The sequence below is a fragment of the Protopterus annectens genome, chromosome 9.part0 (genome assembly GCF_019279795.1).
Source record: "Protopterus annectens isolate FY-2018-M chromosome 9.part0, PAN1.0, whole genome shotgun sequence".
Classification (NCBI taxonomy): domain Eukaryota; kingdom Metazoa; phylum Chordata; order Ceratodontiformes; family Protopteridae; genus Protopterus; species Protopterus annectens.
The window spans coordinates 1132807310-1132829132 of NC_056743.1; the positions used below are offsets into that span (position 1 = coordinate 1132807310).

The 21823-nt window shown below is 40.1% G+C and overlaps 1 protein-coding gene across 2 annotated transcripts in view; it reads right to left on the reverse strand.

Moving 5' to 3' along the window:
• The window catches only part of LOC122811859 (protein CTLA-2-alpha-like), a 249742-nt gene that overhangs the window by 59499 nt on the left and 168420 nt on the right, over nt 1–21823 (reverse strand). Inside the window, exon 5 of one of the 2 annotated variants that reach the window (XR_006366309.1) lies at nt 760–797. The exons of the other annotated variant lie outside the window; for it this stretch is intronic. The gene's annotated coding sequence lies outside the window, so the exon portion shown is untranslated. The remainder of the gene's footprint in view (nt 1–759; nt 798–21823) is intronic. 2 annotated transcript variants of the gene reach the window in all.

The following is a 21823-nucleotide window of genomic DNA, read 5'->3' on the forward strand; positions in this document are numbered from 1 at the left end:
AATGACCATTGAATAAAATTACTGAATACCCTATAACCTTTCCAGCACTCAGAACATCCACAAAACAAAAAACATTACCTTTCAAGTCCATTTCCATCAGGGCATTGACTGTTACTCACTCAGCACTCAATCTGTAACCTCAATGTGCCCACCCAGGTGATCAGGACTTCCACTGAAACATGCATTCAGATTTAAACATGCAGCAAAACCATTCTCACTATGAAGACCATCTAACGTATGTGATCTGTATGTCTTCCCATACAAATATATCCAATATTCAGTAACTAGCAACTTAGCAACATGGAAGAACACCGAAGAGTACCCAGCAAAACCCATACAAACACAAGGAGGGCACGCAGCCCACAAAACTGGCTGATAATCAAACTGGAGAACCTCTAGCTGTGAAATGACTAACTGCAGTGTCCCATGATATTTAAATATTAAAACTCTTAATTCTACCATGGATTGTACGTTATCCTGTAACACAAATCAGACAAGGTCATAAAACATAATACTTATTCTAGAGTTAAACAAAAGTTGGTTGTGCTTCTTTCTTCTTCTGAATCACTGTGCTTGTCTTTTAACCCGTCCATTTCTGATTAGTCATCCAATGACCCTACTGCTTATTCGACATCAAAGCATGATCATCTGCGAACTCACTGTATCTCACTACTGGAACTTGGCACACCATCATCTACAAAGAAAAGGACAAAAGTAAATCCTCTAATATGTAAGGAGAAGGCTCCATTTTATACCCACCTATTGCAAACTACTGCCACAGCATTCCAAGACCCCATCTGCAAGAAAGAAAAGACATGTAAGTCATCCAAAATACATAACACACATTCCAAGACATCTTCAAGGACAATCTAGCCTGCCAATCCAGGAATGAATGTACCACTGCCACCCACACCTATGACAAAGCAGCCAAAACTGAAGCTATGCCTCCAATGCCTTATCAGATAGCCTCGTCCTTCTCTTCTGTCCCATTTCACTCCCTCATACTGCAAGATCCTAAGGCTCTCCTAACTCCTTCTCTGTTTCTATACCATGTGCTTACGCTACTGCTCAGACTGTAATGCCTCTACTCTTAACTCTCCCACTATCTTTCTTCATCACTAACTTTCTGGCTATTTGTATAGTATTCCTAATGTCATTTGTATTGTACTGGATTATACAGTATTTGTGTTGTACTGGATTATACTGTATTTTTGTATGTGGAGCTTCTCTTCCAGGGCCTCTGCTGCAAATGGGTTCTGTAGACCCAGTCAGACCACCCCAGTAAACACATATCCAATATTTAATTAAATGAATAACTAAAATAAACAAATTATATGTGATGAACTGGCAGTACTAACTCAACCCATCTTCACCATAAAAGTTACACCCCCTGCTTGCACCATCCGAGTTGCAAAACCCCTGAATTATCTATCTTTATTCAGCAAAGCCTGCACATCTGGGATGGCATCCAAAAGGTATGCTGATAGCAAGGCTTCCCACAGTCAACCCTATCCAAAGTAAATTAACAGCTGCCATCATATCCTCTAGAGCTTGAAAATTGAACTAACAGCTTGTAAAGAAATGTAAAACAAAATACCATCTGCTTTGCTTCCTAAGTTCATGCAAGACCTTACTGGAGACTTTAATCCTTCATCTTATTTTAAGGTTGGAGAAGGTGAGTGAATGAACCTGACAACATTAAAACGGTATATTTACACCATCCAGGTTACTGTGTTGTAATAGAAATGAATCATATTAATTCATTAAAAGATCTTCTTTATAAGTAACCAACATATTTTAACCATCCTATGCCCTTCCCAGTTGAAGAGGTTAGTTAGCCATTAGTATGTGTTCCCCATTTGTTTCCCACTGTCAGGGCCAGAGTTCCCCAATTTGAAGATGGAAGGGGAAGAGCTATGATTAGACATTGCTCTACAAGCCAAGGTACAAAAGAAACTAATTGCACATCTATGTACATTACGTACATCCCTGCCATTTATGTAAGCACCATAATTTCTAACTCAGGGTGGATCTTCTGCATCACTCAGCATCAAATGCACTCACACTTACATTGTAATCATCGCCTTATAGCAGCTTCTAAACATTATTTTCTAAGTTTTTTTTGCTCCCATTTATGCCAACTATCAAGTCTCCATCCATTCATTGTCCCAAAGTAGCAAATTAGCCTGGTATAGCACAAGAGCAAGAGCCTTCTTGAGGGGGCCATCGTATGGGCAGCATTGAGGATTGCTTGTGCTCTTTCCAGCATCATGGCAAGAAGGGCATTTGTACCACCTAACCCCAACACCTGTGTTGAGGATTGAGCTACCTGAATCACCATGGGGACCCACAACATCTTACAACACTCCACATGCATACAAAATCTCCCCCTTCCTCCATAATGGTCAGTGGCATAATGCACATGTTCGTGATCCCCAATGGCAATCACCTGTGGAAAAACACCCCAAGCAGCTCAACAGGATAAATGCACAGCTGGCAGTAGCTATGCTGAAGTGCCAGCCAAGCACCCAAAATGCAGGAACCACACTCCATGTGCACAACAAGATACACTCCAGCCAACCCCATCCTCATGTGGGAAGCAACACTGTCAGCCATGTCTGAAAACTGCGCTCCTACAAAGAAGAACCATTTGAATCTATTAAAACATGCATTAATGTCATACTTAAAAACCTTTTGTCCATGTTATCAACAAACTAACTGAAATGTCCTATGTTGCACTCATCAGCACAACAACATCATAAATGGCTTTTAAATGACTGTTTTATCTGCATTGAACTTAAAATGCAGCATTACAGTTATTGTCGTAGAAGCAAGCATGCACTTTCAATAATGCAGCATTACAGTTATTGTCTTAGAAGCAGGCATGCACATTCAAGGCGTGGAATGACTCAGTCACGTTTAATTAATGATAACTGAAACAGTCCATAAACAAGTTATGTTAAAATTCTCCTGTGAGCTGCCAGAAATGGAAAGTCATTGCCGTCGCGAGGTATGCTCCCGCAAAACAAAAACTGAAAGGAACATTGCTGCAAAATCAGAGCAGAAACACCCCTTCTCCAGTACAAATAGTTCAAACTTTCCCTGTCAGCTACTATGCCCAAGTACTGAATGGTAAGCATAGAGTTAATGAAAGTACTTAAAACCGATACTGTTTACCTCCCATTTCCCATGCTCTGTAATTTTAACACCATAAGATAACAGTAAGATAAATCTTATGTCTCCCAGACATGCACAGTGATCGCAAAAGTTATAAAAGCCCGCAAAATGCCTTAACTGATCTTACAGAACCTGGCATGCCTCTTCCGAACTGCAGCTGTAACCACCATCTAGCGATCCAAGGTGAACCATAAAATGTAGCACAAAGCTCAGCATTTACCGTACTGTTCTCTTTGAATGAAGCAAGACCCAGTCACTCCGCATAAAACTCGCACATGAAAGAAATCGCGCCATTGTGTTTTTTTTTGTTTTGTTTTGTTTTTAATATAACAAGGCTTCTCCCAGACTGACTCACACCCATGAACTGCATCAACCCCAAGACTGCTACTTCAGTCAAAAAGAATAAAAGGGGACAATGTGCAACCAACAGCCATAACTTATTGGCTGCACTTTAACAGCAACACCTTCCTCTTACAAACCACAAACCCCCTCCATCCTACCAGAGTTTGAAGCTTTAAAGACACAACTCACATGAAATTAATTTCACTGTTTCCCACACCATTCGACTGGACGTCAGTGTCTATATATTGTATTAGTGTATTGCGTATAGCAAAGACCGACCGTAAAGTCCAGCCAAAACTCTCCTTTCCAGGGTACACCCTGACTCAAAACTCTTGTTAATGCTCAGGAAGCCTCCATATAGACACCAGAATACACAATCCTCTGACCATAGCAGCCACCAAGCATGCGTGGCACAAATCAATCACAATGACTTGCTCAGAGCCCGCGAAGACCATTCAGGGATTCACTGAGGAAAATACATCAAACTGAGCATGGCAGACTGACACACTAGAGAATCCCGAGCCCGAGTGAAAGCCACAAAACTACTCACAGTAATGAGCTGAGAACAGCAAATAAATATCAAGTAAGAGGAGATGGAATCGGATTGCTAATGTAAAGCTTTCATTATTATTTTTTTTTTAAATAATTACCTCAAGAGAAGCCCCAAGTAGACAGAGCATGCCGGCTGCCCCCACTGACACAAGCCCTTCAAGCCCACCAAAGCAATCAGTGCATGGGAAGCAGGGCTGGTACTGATGATAACTAACAGGATCACTGTCGGGAAACACAGGAAAACCACCCTCCTCCTCCTGACATTTGATCGTAAGTATACCTTTTCCCATCCCCAACAAACGCACACAAAAAAAAAATAAAAAATATATATATATATATATATATTTATATATATATATATATATATATATATATATATATATACACATATATTTCACTACTAGCAGGCCCTGTCATTGAACATCACTCACCCCTTCCACACCCAACCATTCCAAGGCCTATCTGACCACCAATGCCTGTAGGTCATCATGGACGAAAACCTGCTGTAGCAGGTTCACGACAAAATGTTATTACTTACCCAGCTACACTAATCTAAATCCCTTAAGTACCTCCCACCCTTATTTTATTTCCTTCTAATCAAACCTCCCACCGTTTAACCCTTTCACCTCCCCAACCCATTGAATTTCCATTAATATAAACCTAACACCCCCCTGAAGATGTCCCAGGACAACTTGGCTTGTGCCAAGCCTAATTTCCTAAGTAGTTAAGTAATTTTGGATGAACAATGCACAGGAAACAGTGTCACCAGGTTCAGTATAAGCAGCATGTAAAAACCTTCATTTTTGGTTCTAGAGACTGGGCGTCTGTACATCACTGTGACTGGAGAATGAATTTTCCCTAGCAAGGTGCTAATGTACAGGTAATGCCCGGTGAAAAACAAATTCTCTTCTTGCTGTTGTGAATCACATTTATAAAATACCAAACAGGGTCTGTTTTTTACACTTGCTAAAAGTAAGTAAATAAAGGAAAGAGATGAGCGAGTGACATTGCGTGTGTGTTTGTGTGTGTGTGTGTGTGTGTGTGTGTGTGTGTGTGTGTGTGTGTGTGTGTGTGTGTGTGTGTGTGTGTGTGTGTGTGTGTGTGTGTGTGTGTGTGTGTGTGTGTGTGTGTGTGTCTGTGTGTACGCATGCATGCACAACTGCATGTATGTGTGTCTGTGTGCTTATGTGCATGCATGATAGAGAGAGAGACAGACAGCACATCATGACATCTTCCAACAGCAGCAGGCAGTCCATCAGCATGCACTAATGTCTGGCATTATTGAATGGCTTTGAAAGTCAGTGACTTACCAACATATCAGTCATTCTATGAAAGACAGAGCAGCACGATGCAAGAAAATCAGGGCAGTAAAGTGGCATGGGGGAAAGTTGCAATGCCTTGCATTCTTTGAATTTTTTTTTTCATTCATTTATTTTCAGAGATGCATTCACTAAACAAAATGTCTGTATCTGCCGGGCATGTGCGTGAGTATTTTGTGTATGCATGGTTTTGTGTGTGTGTGTGTGTGTGTGTGTGTGTGTGTGTGTGTGTGTGTGTGTGTGTGTGTGTGTGTAGACATTAACTTCATTCATAACTTACATTGTGGATTCAAAATACTTCCTCAAACAACAAGGACATATTTTACAGCAAGTTTGAAGCATTGGGAAGCATTTTACATCAATACACACACAAAAATAAAGTAGATAGCAATAAAAAATACAAGACAATTTCACAACTAGCCCTATTCTCTAACCATAATAATGCCTATCATAGCACATTCATTCCAGTGGTGTAGATGCCTTATACCTGAAGGGTCAGGCCTTACAACACCACTGGATGGGCATTATTTCTCCAGTAAAACACACACTGTCAGCCATTATTGCTTGCTTACCCATAGATATAAGGTAGGGCTGTCAACCAAACTGGTGGCCTTGCTTAAGCAGCTGGAATGTTTGAGAAACTGGCATGAGTTAATTTTGTAAAATATATACTACAGCTGAACTTAGTCAAATTATACCAGAGAACAATATGAGTTTGGAAGAGAATTATGGTCACTGTACTTTGGTGCTGAGTAGGAAAAAATGTTTTAATTTATTTAAGAGAGATCAGATTTGTAATATAGATGATTATAATCTGGTCTCCTATCAAAATCAGAATGCTATGTGTTCAAGACATGGGTGTTAATAAATTCACCTCTCGAGTGAAATAAGAGAGGTGAATCTTGACATCCATATCTCGAACACGTAGCTTACTAGGCTATGATTGAAAAGACTGGACCATAACTCTTTGTAGTACATGGAGCTTTACCTGCTCCCATGGACTACAAACGTTAGGGAAGAAAATAGTGTAGTAGTGATGTTTACAGCTTAGAAAACTATATCACACTAACCACTTTCATTCAGAGTGCAGAAACCCTAGAACACCATTGCAAAACTGATAATACTTCATTCTGACTTAAAAAAGGTCCAAACAAAGCATTTAAGCTCATTTCATGGCCTTCCACTGCTCTTCCTCTTTGGCCACCGAGCACTGTTGAGAGTGACACTAGTGCTTAATAGTACAGAGAGGGGGATGCAACAATTGTTATGTACCTTTCTGATGTCAGGAAGGTGCTTAACAAACCTTTTCATCAGATTCAGAGGATAATCACATCAATCTATGCACCATAATAATATTGTCTGCATTAGAGGTGGACAAGAACAAATTATTAATCATCCCACAGTTTAAGAAATTCTTTATACTAGTTTATAAAAAACGGACACCTAGTTGCATGGGGAAAAAAACTCCATTCCGTAAACAGGACATGATGCTTCATACTTATGCCACATATTCCCACTGATTCAAAAAAGCATAATGCACTATCTTAACTCATCTTGTGCAGATTTTCAAAGGGAGTTATGCCTGAGTGATTCAGAGACCACTGTACCACTACAGTGGAATGAGATCACCATCTTATAACAACATATTGGTCTTACTGGTGAGAGCTATATGCAAATATAGCAGTCCAGGGACATAGCTAATGCAAATTAGCCATGTGCTCTTCTCCCAAAGTTTGCCAGCATTAGAAGAGTATGGCAGAAAATTTCAAAGAACAGCTCCACCCTGTTATTTGAGCAGCAAAGTAAAAAAGGTGTGTGCCACCTTTTGACTGCATAAACCTATTTACTTCTATGACTGTTAGTGCTGAAACACAGATAAGAATTGTGGCTGGGTCTATATTAGATAATCAAAGTTTCAGAACTTCGAACACCATCTGATCGAACCCATATGATCGAAGTACTGAAACTTCGAATATCTAATAAAAAAAAAAAAAAAAAAAAAACAAAAGTAACTGCTTTAAGCAGGAGGGCAAGCCCCTCCTGCACCCCACCCCCCGCTAATTAAATATATCAACTCTGAGATCAAGCTACAGCATTGCAAAGGGAAATCTTCCATTTCCACACCATACTCCATTGAAATGCGATCTTGGAGTTGGTATATTTAAGTAGCGGACAGTGTGGAGGGCGCAGCTCCCATGTGGGGGGTGCAGGGGGACTTTCCCCCCTGCTTAAAGCAGTTACTTTTGTTTTTTATTAGATATTCGAAGTTTCAGTACTTCGATCATATGGGTTCGACCATATGGTGTTCAAAGTTCTGAAACTTCGATTATTTAATATAGACCCGTAAAGGTGTGTGTGTGTGTGTGTGTGTGTGTGTGTGTGTGTGTGTGTGTGTGTGTGTGTGTGTGTGTGTGTGTGTGTGTGTGTGTGTGTGTGTGTGTGTGTGTGTGTGTGTGTCTGTGTGTTTGAAGGTGCCTGTGCTAATGCATTGCTTAGGCTGACAGGAAGAAAACTAGTGTCTTTGGATCTGACAGTGAAATGATTGGTTCAGATACATGATAATAATGATCTGCTAATGAAATGTTGTTCATTGCAGCTTTCTAATGTCTTTGTATTGCAGATTATCACTGTTATGTTACTGGGGACTATAGCATTTCCTAAAGTGGTCTGGCAGAGATAATTTTTCTGAATTGCAACCATTGATTTTCCCGCTTTGTCTTTTGATATTCAACAATTCAGTCTGCTACTTTAGTAGCCCCTAGCAAAAAGCCCCATGGCCCTGATACACTTCCTGATGAATTTTACAACAATATTTTCTGACTTGGTGGCTCTCCATCTTTTGCATTTAGTTCAATAACTGACTAGTACAACCCTGTTTTAGATCTGTATTTTAAATTAGCAAACATTATTATGCTGTCAAAGCCTGGAAAGGGCAGATGATTATTTGAAAACTATCACCTTATTGTGCTGTTGGATGTTGATTATAAATTATGAGCAAAACAGATTACCAAATTTTTAGTTGTACTGTAGTCTCAATTCTTATTTGGCAGATATCAACAGCAAATCTTACTTTGCAAGCACCAATAAAATCCGAGAGGCTAAAGCAGCAAACTCACACTAATACAAAATGAGGGCTGCTCAACAATACCAAAAACTCCGAAAAGCAGCAACACTGTACTTTTTATTCACAGTCAAAATTAAACCACAACTTGACTTCATCAGAATCGATATATATATATATATATATATATATATATATATATATATATATATATATATATAATATAGCTACTTAATTAATTAATTAAAACTATCAATTTATTGTAATGGTCAGTGGTTAGAAACTTAAAGGTGAAACACCCTAGAAGATTCACAGAGGCAAATTTTCTTTATAAAATTTTTTACAAATAAAAATTAATTAATAAAAATATTAACTTAGTAAACATTATAAATATACTAAAAAGCTAATATAATATGACATATGGTATATCATTCATCTTACAAATCTAAAGCTTTAAATTTCAAAATACTTGCTAATGACACATTTTCATTTAAGCCAGGAGGGTCCTTGTAATTTGTGCATATTTGCCATTGCAATTCCCTAGAATCTAAAATAGTTTCTCAGGGAATTCCACTTGGGTTCTGGTGAACTTTCTGTAGGATACCAAACTGAAATGTAGTATGACCCACACATTGCCTTGTATGTTTACACAGGGCATTATTCAGTTTCATTTTATAGATATCACAGACATGTTCATATATTCTTTTATGTAATGCCCTTTCAGTCTTACCCACATAATAAGTGCCACAGAGGTCACAACAAGCACTATATATTATACCTTTGGATGTACAATTACAACCATTTGCTAATCTGACTTTAAATAGAGATGGACCAGGGTTAGTTTAGTTGCTTCTAACACAAATGGGCATTGGTCACAAGGCTCTCATTTCCTCATCCCATTCACTAACCAAGATCGGGATATTTGTTGTTTTTCCTAAATATTTTTAGGTTCATACCTTTTTATAAATTATTTTTGGCTCATTACCCAAAAGTTGTAATAAGGTCTGGTTAGATTTAAAAATTGACCAATATTTCAAAATAATGTTCTAACTTCACTGCTGAGTGCATAATAGCAAACAACTAAACTATTTGTAAAATCAGTACTATTAGGTATATCATGCAATGGCTTTTGGTTATCCTAAAAGGGGTCCAAATCTTGAGTCTGTCAAGGATAGAACATTATCCTTGAATTTTTCAATGAAGCTCCTGGGGTACCCTCTTTCTAGAAACATATTAACTAGTCACCGACATTTGATATTTAATATTACATCATCAGTCATCATCCTAATGATTCTAACACATTGCCCTTTGACCAATGACCTTTTTTGAAACAATGGATGTGAACTGGAGAAATGCAAGTATTAATTTGAAAATGTGGGCTTCTTATATATGTTTGACTAAAGCTTGTGTTCATCTTTATAAACTGTTACATCTAGGAAATTGGCAGAAATGTCCATACTTTTATAAGTAAACCTCAAATAAGATGCATTTGAATTAATAAAAGTTATAAATTCATCTAACCTACTTCTTCTATTTGTCCAAATTATAACAGTGTTCTCCAAGTATCGAATGTAAAGAGACCAACATTCCTTATACGGGGAATTCTAGAGTGTATTTTTCTCCCAAACCCACATAACAATGTTGGCATAAATTGTTGCACTGACTGCACCCACTGCCACACCTTGAATTTGCTTATAATATTCACTTTTGAATGACAAAAATTAGTGCCTAACACCAGTTTCATGAAATTCATCAATATTCTGTACTGTTCTGCTGATACTGTCAGACAACATATCAATGCTTCAGAAAATCTTTCCATTCCATCTGATAATGGAACGCATCCAAATAGATCCACAATGTCTGCACTAGAAAAGTGCCTTTAATACACAATTCGGGGTTAACTGTCTCAAAAAGTCAAATGAGTTGTTTAAAATATATTTGAAATGCCTTATAAAAGCTTTTAATGTTCTGTTAATGTATGCAGCCAAAGGATAGGTCTTAGAGTTTTTAGCAGCAATTATGGGTCTTATAGGAGGGTTAGAAACATATTATGCACCATTGGGATACTAAAGATAGTTAGTATCATAGGCTGCTCAATATGTAAAAATTCATATGTAGTGCACGAAATTAGGCCATCAAGCAATACATCATCTAAATAAAGATCGACTTTGCGAAACGCCAGACAATTAAGCAATAACCCACGGCTGGGTGTGAGTAATGCTGGATTTACCCACGGTTGGTGTGGTTTGGTCATGAGGGTGAAGCCCGAGTGACCAGACAAAGCCAACTGGGGGTAAATCCAGCATTGCCCACATCCAGCCGTGGGTTATTGCTATTATGCAATGACATTATTTAAGAAAAAAATACTTACTTTTTTAAAATAATGTCATTGTATAATACCTCTATGCTGCCCTTCAGCAGTTTTCCAGTATCCTGGGGCATTTCTGATGTACTGTGCATGCGTAAGGGACTTGTGTTCCCACGCTTATGCAGTACATCAGTGCTGTGCAGAGGCAGCAATGGAGAAAGGAAGATCTCCATTGCTTTTTTTAAGATATCTCGCTATATTATATGAGTTCTTCAACTCGCATAACATAGTGAGATATCTTAAAAAAAAACAACATAGATCTTCCTTTCTCTGTTGCTACCTCTGCAGAGCAAAAAAAAAGTAAAAAAATAAATCAGGAGATATACTAATGGAAAAAGTCCAGGTGACCGTACCTTTTTCCGTTAGTATATTCTCGGATTTACAATGGGCACACTAGTTGGGCTGGCCAATCAACTTGCTCTTTTTTGAATATTAATGGCCAGTCATTGTATAATTGACAAATAACTATATCCCAAAGCTATTTTTGAATTTCATTTCACTTCTGTCCCAGGTAAAAAAGTACAGTTTGCAAGTATTTTCTATCTACTATAAAGTGCTTTTCTCATTAATTACCCCAGGCAAGTCTTTAGTATTAGTTAATGCCCCATAAACATTTTAGTTTTATACACAGATATTTAAATTTGTATTTTTTTGCCAGGACAACTTTGTTTCTTTGACTACTGAATATAATTTTGGTACTTTTCAGTGCACATACACTAAGTGTACACAATTTGCATTCGAACTCCATGCGTGGTAGTCATGGCTTAGTGGTAGGTCATACAGACTAATGTTACCAAGGTCCTGGGTTTGAGACTGGCAGTGGGAATTTATTTTCAGTGTCACTGCTCGACAGAGGCACAGCAAAATAATGGGCATAGTTTCTCTAAACTAAAGGGGTGGCGTAAGCCACAAAACTATGGGCTAGGCTTATAAATGCCCTCGGGCAGATAGCCTAGTATGAACCTATGAACCTATGAACCTATGAAAAAATCCCTAACACATTTGTTGTGCTTTCTAGTCATTCAGAAAGATTACACTAAGTGTGCATGTACATATATACATACATACATTCATACATACAACAATTTCAAGCATGGGCATTAATGTCCTTCCAACCTGCCAATATACCAAGACAGTTGTTCCCATAATAAGTGTCCAGGCTGTTCTTAAAATATCTAAACTAGTGCTTGTTGTAAGGGAATTTGGTAGCCTGTTCCATGCATCAGCTGCTCTCTCAGAGAACCAATTAGTACACTTCTTATTCATATAGAATCTTCTACATGGGTTGTCCGATGATTCTCTACCACTTTTTGATAACCCCAAACATTCACAGAGGTAGTTGTCTCTAAGTGCCCTATATATCTGAAAAAGATCTCCCTTAAGTATCTATATAAGACACTGTACAGGTTCAGATATTTTAGTCTTTCATAGTAACTTACATTTTCATATTAATAGTTGCCCTTGGTATATTTCTGCTGTACATTTTCCAGTTTACTCATGCTTGTTTTCCTAGAAGGTTTACATATTGTTATCCCATACTCAAGTTTGGATCTCATGTAGCTAACAAAACAATGACTTCATAATTTCTGATTTCACAGACTGTATAAACCTTTTTTATGCAACCTATAGTTCTATAACTATCATAAACCAATTGGTTGATATGATTAGAAAAACTCAAAGCAGGATCTACCTATATAGCCAGATCCTTAAGAATCTACAATTTCAATCACTATGTGCTGTATTAAATATTCATTTTTTAATGTATGTCTCCCAAATCTGATATTAATATTACATTCTCCATTATTTTTCCACAACATGAAAGTAGACTTAAGGGTCTGTATGACTCTGGTTTTGCCCTACTCCCTTTCCCTTAAATACTGATTTAATAAGTGCATGTTTCCAATCTTAAGGAATCTTCCCATATTTATATCACCTAGTAAATAATAGATATAATGGTACTCTAAGTTCTTGCTCAGGTGTTCACAGGCTATTATTACTAATTCCTTCTCTACCCTGTGCTTTGCTTGAATCCAGTCTGTATAGTTCTTTTTCAATATAGTCTAATTTGATTTCAGTATCTTTGGTTACCTGGACATCACTAGTAAAATGTATCACCCCCTCTTTGTGGAGCCAAACTGTTTGCATAACATTTTGTAAATATATTTATAATCGGTTGTGTCTGAGAATACATTTTAGAATCTACACACAGTGTATCAGTTTGTATGTCTTTACTCCTTCTGCATCTTATGTATCTATAAAATGGGTTCCTATCATGCTCGATATCTTTATATAAATTTTCCTCAATTTTTTCTTGGTCCTGTCTCACACTATGCTTAAATTGTTTGTCCAGCTTGTTTATTTCAGTTTTCAAAGTTGTAGTTTGATCTCTTTTCCATTTCTTATATTTTTTGAATCTCACCTTAATCAAGTATCTTATTCTTATGGAAACAGCCTCCTGACATTGTCGGCCTAGATCCTGATGTTATTATTTTTTTTTTCATTCAAACAATTTCTCTTGCAAAACTTTCTACATTCCTTCTGCAGTTTTTTCCACTGAAAGCATCAATGCAATTAGTTTTACACAGTGAGTGTTTGTCATCCATATAATCTGTTATTTAATCTTCTGTGTATTGTTTTAGATTTCAGTCTGGCAGAATTATCTAGCAAAAGATTAATCTGTATAACCCATGATCACTGCAAACCAACAGTGGTAAAGTTTGACAAAGTAAAAGTTTGTTTAGGAAGACAAACAATGTGTAGTATGTTCCATTTCTGTGTAGTTTTTTTTTTTTTTTTTTTTTTTTTTTTTTAACAATCTGAAGCAATTGTTGTTCCTGAACAAATGTTTTGAATCATTTCCTTACTGATGTTTTTGAATCAATATTGTTCCAGTCGGTTTCTGGTAAATATAAGTCCTCAGCCACTATTATTCTTCCATCTTGTTTTTCATGCAATAAATGTATGAACTCCTGTAGGTCACTTGACTTTGGTGGTCTATATACTCCAATAATTGTTATATGTTTCAGGGTTGTCTTTATTGTCACAGTTACACAATCTATAGTGTTGGTGTTATCATTGAACATGTAATAATTACAAGTCTCATAACTGTCTTCAATAACTATCATAACACCTCCACCAGATTTTTTGTTAGAATGTCTGTTGCAATAAACACATTTACACTCTGACAGAACTGGTTTCAAGTCATTGTTCTTTAACAATGTTTCACAAACAATAACAGCATCAATCTTGTAGGAACATAGCAAATTCTCCAGTGAAATAACTATTATTAATGTTCCTATTATCAACAACCATCAGACATGCATCAAATATTGCTGTCTGTGAACTATTACATTTTTGACCTGGCAAAAATCCTGCCTTGTGTTTGTCAAATATTGCAAAATATCTGGTGCAAATATTCTCTTCCCTGATTCTGACAAGTTCATGCCTTCCTATCTGGATACATTTGTGCTCAAAAGTAGGCTTGGATGCTCTACACATTTCCATTTTTAAACTGGGTCATTTTTTCATGTAGGTATTTACCCCCCCAAAAAAATCTTTTCGTTCATGGTGATATGACTCTTCTTTCTATATGTAATTTCTGAAAAATACATCGTAATACCTGCAAAAGCTATACTGTCTAAGAGGGCTGTAAGTTCCCTTCTAACAGTCAGAGAATTCTTGTGGATGAGATATTTTGTACTGACATGATTAAAAACACATCCATACTCCCTTTTATTAAGGCATTCTAAGGCCCGTTTCACATCTTCTATTTTTGCTCCTGGCAAGCATAACACTATCCAATGTTCAATGTTAAGTTGTCAATCTCGCCTTCATTCTTGCTGGATGGGTTCGGAGCCGATCCTCGGCTCCAACTCGGCCATTTACTAAGCTCGAGAGCTAATTTTACCAGCTCGAGGCAACCCTATATCCCATGATGCAAGGCGGAGACTACCCAGATCTCATTTGCCGCTTCGCTTACGAGGTGCCTCTTTTACCAGCTCTAGGTAAGTTTTCTTCAAATTAAGACTTTTAGTCTCAACCCTTTTAAATTTAATTACCTTAGTTGTTTTGTGAACCTTAACGTTTAATTTAACCCTATTCCCATTAGTGTCCCCTTTTTTTTCGGGTTATTTATCCCTTTCCCTAGGTTAGGCCTTAAACCTCCCCCTTTCCTAATTTTTCCTGTTAGGGATTCTGTGTGTGTTTGAGTGTGTTGTATCCCTGTTTAGATTTATATTATTGGATTAGGTGTTATTTGTGTGTGTGTCTGTGTTTCCTTGTTTCTTGTGTTTCCTCGACACAGCTATGTCGAAGGACATAAAGGTCTCAGGCTTCAAGAAGTGTGACTCGTGCTGTCAGAAGATGTCTCTGACAGACGGTCACACTTCTTGTGTTTACTGCCTGGGACCTCTGCACCTGCAGGACTCTTGTGCTATCTGTCATGCCTTCAGCCCAAGAGTCCTGCAGGAGCACAGAAATAAATTAATATTGAGGGGCTTATTAAAGCCTGAGAGCTCCCCGACTAAGTCGGCTCTGGGGAAGCCCTCGAAACCAGTTAAGCCTTCAGCTTCAAGTCCTAAGCCATTGGCTACTGGTTCTATTTCAGTGTCGAGATTGGCTCCGGCTGGAGCCGATCCTTCTATATTAGAAGTTACAGTATCGGCTCCATCCGGCGCCGATGCTGCTAAATCTGGGCACTCAGTGTTGGCTCCGGCTGGAGCCGACGTATCCTCGGCTCCTTCGGCTCCACCTATCTCAAAAAAGAACTCACGATCCCCCTCGTTGGAATCGATACGTTCGGCTCCGAGATCACCCCTGCTCTTGGAGCGGAGTCATCGGAGCCATTCTTCTCGGTCATCCAGGCTGTCCGATCACGACCTTGAGAGAGTGGTGAGTAGACTATTAAAGTCTCAGGCATTGGCCCAAATGCTCCATAGCCTGTCTCAACAGACGGTAGCTATCACACATCCACCTAACATTACTCCTTCGACTCTCTTACAGAGCTCAGAGCCGGAGCTCCTCGGAGCCGTGACTGTTGTGACTTCGGAGCCGATACCACCCCGCCCCCCTTTCGGCTCAGTCGTCCTCTGCTCCGATTTCCTCCTTGAGGCCTTCATTGGAGGGATCCGGGCATCTGGTCTCTCTCGTCAGCTCCGAGGGGGCAAGTGGCATCGGACCCTTGTCCGACCCCGTTCTCCCTCTCAGAGCTTCGGCGTTGGTGAGCTCAGCCCCGACATCGGCCTCGGAGCCGTCCCTGTTGGTGCGGCCTGGAGTTCCTATCTCTTCGGAGCGGGAGCCTTCTGGCCTCTCTGACGGGGGAGCCTTCAAGGTGATGAGGAGTGTACTAGCCCCTGGGCATAGTCAATGGTCAGTTCCATCAGCTCCTCCCACTACAGTGCCTGCTGACGTCTCTTCCCACTCTCTTGCTCCTGGACCCAGAGATCCAATGCCTCAGGTTTCCCCATTGGGAATATCTTCCTCTTCCGAGGCTTCTCCTGATCCGTCAGGTGAACCTCCGCATAAGAGGACATGTAAGAGGAAACATCTAGACTCTCCCGAGTCTATTACATCCGATACTGACTTGGATGAGTCGGAGGGATCCCCAAGGTCCCCCTCTGAGGATGTCTCTTTCTCAGACATCCTTGAACTCCTTAAGCAGAGGGGGAACTGGCCTTCCATTAATCCTTCCGAGGATGAGTCAGTATACCTGGAGGCATTCGGATCTCGACCCTCCACCTCCTGGGTGTCTCCGCCTTTCGACCCTCTTATGGACGTGGTGGCTTGGAAGGTGTGGATGGCCCTGGATTCGGTGGAACCTTTTCCTCGGAGGCCTTCTAAATTCATTACGGCTCCACCTGATAGGCAATATTTGACAAAAGGTGTCCCGGTTGATGCCATGGTGGTGGCTTCAGCCACCAAGAAGGAACTAGCTGATCCTTCAGTACCTGTCCATCCTCCTAACAAGGATTCTAGGACTATGGATAGGTATGGCAAGCGGATTTTTTCTTCAGCGACCTTTGCCATGCGATCGCTGAACTACTTGTGTCACTTCACCTGCCTTCAAAGAGATGTTCTTAAAGAGTTGGGAGAAGTTTTACAGGATCCATCAGCTGCTGGGTCTCAGGATAAGATTAGCTCACAGCTAGGAATCCTAACTTCCATTGTTAACTCCTCCATGCGGCTCATTTCATATGCAGCCGATGGAGCAAGTAGGGCCACAGGCACAAGAGTGGCTTTAAGGTGTCAATCCTGGATGCGGCTTTGTAATTTTGCAGACCCCTTCAAGGCGTCCTTCACAAACTCTCCTTTTGATGGTTCGACCTTGTTCGGACCTCAAGTGAAAGACACCTTGACTAGATGCAAACAAGATGGCAAGACTCTTTCTGCCGTAGGAAAACGTTTCTCCACCCCTTCAAGACCTTACCCAAAAATCTCAAGGAGTCACACCTGATGCACGAGGTCAGTTTACCCCCAGAGGCAGAGGGGGTAACAACAACAGACGCCACCCTAGGGGCAGAGGGGGTCCGCAGAATCAGGGTAGCAGTGAACCTCTCTCTGACAAACCCTTCCAGCATCCCTGAGATGTTGTCGATTGTCCACCTTCGAAGGCAGTCGGGGGAAGATTATCGCTGTACCCAATAGCCTGGCTTTCCCTTTCTCAAGACAAATGTGTACAGTCGATTATATCTGAGGGTTACAAAATTCCCTTTATTCAAACCCCGGTTCAGCAAAAGGGAACCCTTCCAGATGTTCCACCCGGTCTAAGGGAACTAGCAGTACCAGAGATATCAAAACTGCTAGCAAAAAAAGCCATCCAGCCAGTCCCAGTAGACCAAATAGGATCCGGAATCTACTCAAGTTTCTTTTTAGTACCAAAAAAGACAGGGGACTGGAGACCAATATTAGATCTCAGCAAACTAAACAAGTTTGTAAAGAAGACAAGATTCCGGATGGTCACGCTTCAGTCCATTCTACCCTTTCTGGGCAAGGACAACTGGATGTGCTCGGTAGATCTTCAGGATGCGTACTATCACATAAAAATTCACAGGCGCTCCAGAAGGTTTCTCCACATTCGGCTGGGGACCAGTCACTTCCAATTCAGGGCCCTGCCTTTTGGACTCACTACAGCCCCCAGAGTGTTCACCAAATGTATGGCAGCGGTTATGGCTCACCTGAGACATCAAGGATTCCAGGTGTTTCCATATCTAGATGACTGGCTCCTCACTGCCACCACCAGGCATCAACTTCTCCAAGCCAGAGATTACACCATTCACATTTGCAGAGGGCTAGGGATTTCTATAAATTTCGAAAAATCTGCCTTGTCGCCTTGTCAATCTGTTACTTTTATAGGTGCAAAATTGGACACCGTACAACTTTCAGCAAAGTTAGCAGACCAAAGGATCTTGGACATTCAAATCACGTCCAGGTGATTCTCTTCAGCAACAAAATTCAGGCCAGATTTGCTCTGAAAGTATTGGGTCTTATGGCGGCCGCCATAACGCTTCTTCCCTTTGCCCGCTTTTACATGCGTCTTCTACAATGGATGCTTTTTGCCCAGTGGTCCTTTCAACAACTTCCCATGCGTCACAGGATCATAATAACTCCAACTTGCAAAAGGCATCCGACCTGGTGGATATCGTCCCCTCAAGTCCATCAGGGCAGACCCTTTGTTCCTCCTGCCCCAGTCGCCACGGTTACATCGGACACCTCCCTGATCAGGTGGGGGATCATTATCAGGGCAGGATGGTCCATGGCACTTGGCAACCTTTCGAATACCACCTGCACATAAATGTCCTAGAGATGAGAGCAGTGCTTTTAACGTTGCAAGCCCTCAACGACTCTCTTCCCCTGGGAACTATTGCAGTCCAAACGGACAACATGTCCGTAGTGTGGTATATCAACAAACAGGGCAGAACCAAGTCCTATCCACTGTGTCGAGAGGCTCTCAGACTTTGGCAGTGGGCAATCTCCTCTCAGCAGTTTCTGATAGCAATGCATATCCCCGGGAAATCCAACATCATAGCGGACAGGTTGAGCAGAGCTATTCTCATGTCTCACGAGTGGTCTCTCAAACAATCAGTGACGGAAGAGATTTTTCAGGAGTGGGGCCTTCCTTGCTGCGACCTTTTTGCTACACCTCAAAACAGCAAATGCCCAGACTTCTTCTCTCTCTTCCCCCTTCCAGGCCATCCCCCCAGAGATGCTCTAACCCAAGATTGGCCCCGGGGACTTCTTTATGCCTTTCCCCCCTTTCCTGTGATACCTCAAGTAATTCAGAAAGCAACCGCCTTGAGAGCCAAGTTGATTTTCATTGCCCCTTATTGGCCTCGACAGATATGGTTTCCATTCCTACATCATTATCTCTTGGTACAGCCATGGCATCTGGACCCGGTTGCAGATCTTTTGACCCACCAGTCGGGGCAGCTGCACCAATCCATACCTTCTCTCAACCTCACTGCCTGGGTGCTCCACTTCCATCCTTAGCCAGGCTTCCTATGATTTCTAATCCCGTCCGGGATATCATAGTAGCTTCCCTTAAATCTTCCACCAGAAGGATTTACACTAGTAAATGGCAACGTTTCTCCTTCTGGGCAAAAGCTGGGAATATAGACCCCTATACTGCTCCGATTCATTCGGTCTTGGACTTCCTAGCCGAGATTTTTCATTCAGGATCTTCTTCCTCCACAGTAAATGTTCAGCTGGCAGCCATTTCGAATTTTCATATAGGCTTTTTGGACCACAACATTATGTCACATAAACTTTGCAAGGCATTCCTTAGAGGTATCTTTTTACTTAAACCTCCGATTAGAGACCCCCCACCACAGTGGGATCTAAATTTAATTTTAACATCCTTGATTCTTCCCCTTTTCGAACCTACGGCTGCCTGTTCATTGAAATTTCTTTCTTGGAAGACACTCTTTCTAGTCGCCATTACTTCTGCCAAGAGAGTATCTGAGCTTCATGCTCTCTGCATTCGTCCTCCCTACGTAATCTTCCACAAAGACAGAGTTTCTCTAAGGACTAATCCGTCTTTCTTACCCAAAGTGGCATCGCAGACGAACTTAAATCAATCCATTGATCTTCCAGTTTTTTCCCCAAATTATTCTGATAGAGCGGAACAAAAACTACATTATCTTGATGTTCACCGCCAACTCAGATATTATCTGGACAAAACTAAACATTTTAGGAAATCTGATCAACTGTTTCTATCCTATGCAGAGAACAGGAAAGGCCTTTCAGTTTCCAAAGTGACTTTATCTAGATGGCTGTCTTCTGTGATTACTTACATTTATCAGCTCAGAGGCAAAGGATTGATTTCTAGGCCAAAAGCCCATTCTACCAGAGCTCTAGCTACATCTACAGCTTTTCAGGCTAGACTTCTAATAGACACTATTTGCGCAGCAGCCACATGGGCCTCTCCTCATACCTTTGTTTCACATTACAAATTAGACTTGGCCTCCAGAGACAGATCGAATTTTGGTTCCACCGTTCTCAAGAGTCTGTTCCATTGAGCCACCCAGGATAGAGGTGCTAGGGACGCAGTCCCATCCAGCAAGAATGAATGTGAGATTGACAACTTAACATTAAGAAGTTATGTACCTACCATAACGTTCCATGATAGTTGTCTTCTCTCGCCTTCTTTCTTGCGTCCAGCCCACCATCCTCCTAGCCTGGTCAGACCGAGAAGATTAAGCCTCTTCTCTTAAGAGGTTTTATCCTTTTTTCAGGCTAATCAGCTTCTAGTGTCGCTAGATTAGGTTGATCCCTTTCAGAGGATTATGATTATTATGATTGTCATTTTTAGTATTATTACATTTTCTTCCTCCTCTCCAGTTGGAGGAATGTATTGCATAATTTCCTTAGCTACCAAATGAGATCTGGGTAGTCTCCGCCTTGCATCATGGGATATAGGGTTGCCTCGAGCTGGTAAAATTAGCTCTCAAGCTTAGTAAGTGGCCGAGTCGGAGTCGAGGATCGGCTCCGAACCCATCCAGCAAGAAAGAAGGCGAGAGAAGACAACTAACATGGAACGTTATGGTAGGTACATAACTTCTTATTATCTCCTCTGCAAAATAGGTATCAGTTCCTCTAATAATTGAATCTCCAATTTCCAGAATATTTTTTTCTGACCAGATTTGAAGAATTTTCATCCTCTAATTCAATGATATCTGCTCTATCAACTGTTACAAAGAAACAATCTTTATTAACATCAGTTTTATTAATCCCACTGTTTTTATTGATTATTACATTTGCAAGCATACAATTCTCATCTAACTGGCTTTGTACATCCACAGCTTGATCCACGTTGTCAATATCTTTCTCCTCTTTTTTTATTCAGTAATGTTCTTCAGTCCTTCCATGTTCAGTTTTAATTTCTTCCTTTTTACTTGCCACGTGCTTCTCTTTTGGAAAACAAATATGCCCATTTCTGTAAAATTAAGGTTTTCTTACAGAAATAATATTATTCCCTCTAATCTCTGTGTTAAAAACATAGCAGTGTCCTTATTAATATGTATTCTCTTTGTTTTACAGACATTTCTCAGTTTCTTTTTCTTCCTTGTTATTTGTTGTGAACTTCCCTGGTATGCCCCAACACACAATTTTTAGCACCATGCATAAATGTAAATATTCTTTTGCATTCACTTTCCAGACAATTTCTGACATATATTTGTCTACCTGATTGTTTTCAACTATATTTGCTGTTTAAAAATAAATTATTGCTTAAATGCAACATTTGCTTGCATGCCTTTTAGGCTTACCCTCTTGAATATTTTTGCAGCGAGAAGAGAAAGAAAATTTACTAATTGATAATAAAATGAACCATTTTGGAACATTTCAACCATAAAAGACCACTCAGATTGTTGTCATTATATTATACTAATGTCCATACCCATCAATAATGGCCACTTTAATTGTGTATACCTCATATGTTTGATTATGATAAAAAGAGACCACAGTATGTTATTACAAATTCTTTATAGAACTGCCAACTACTCCTGCAAA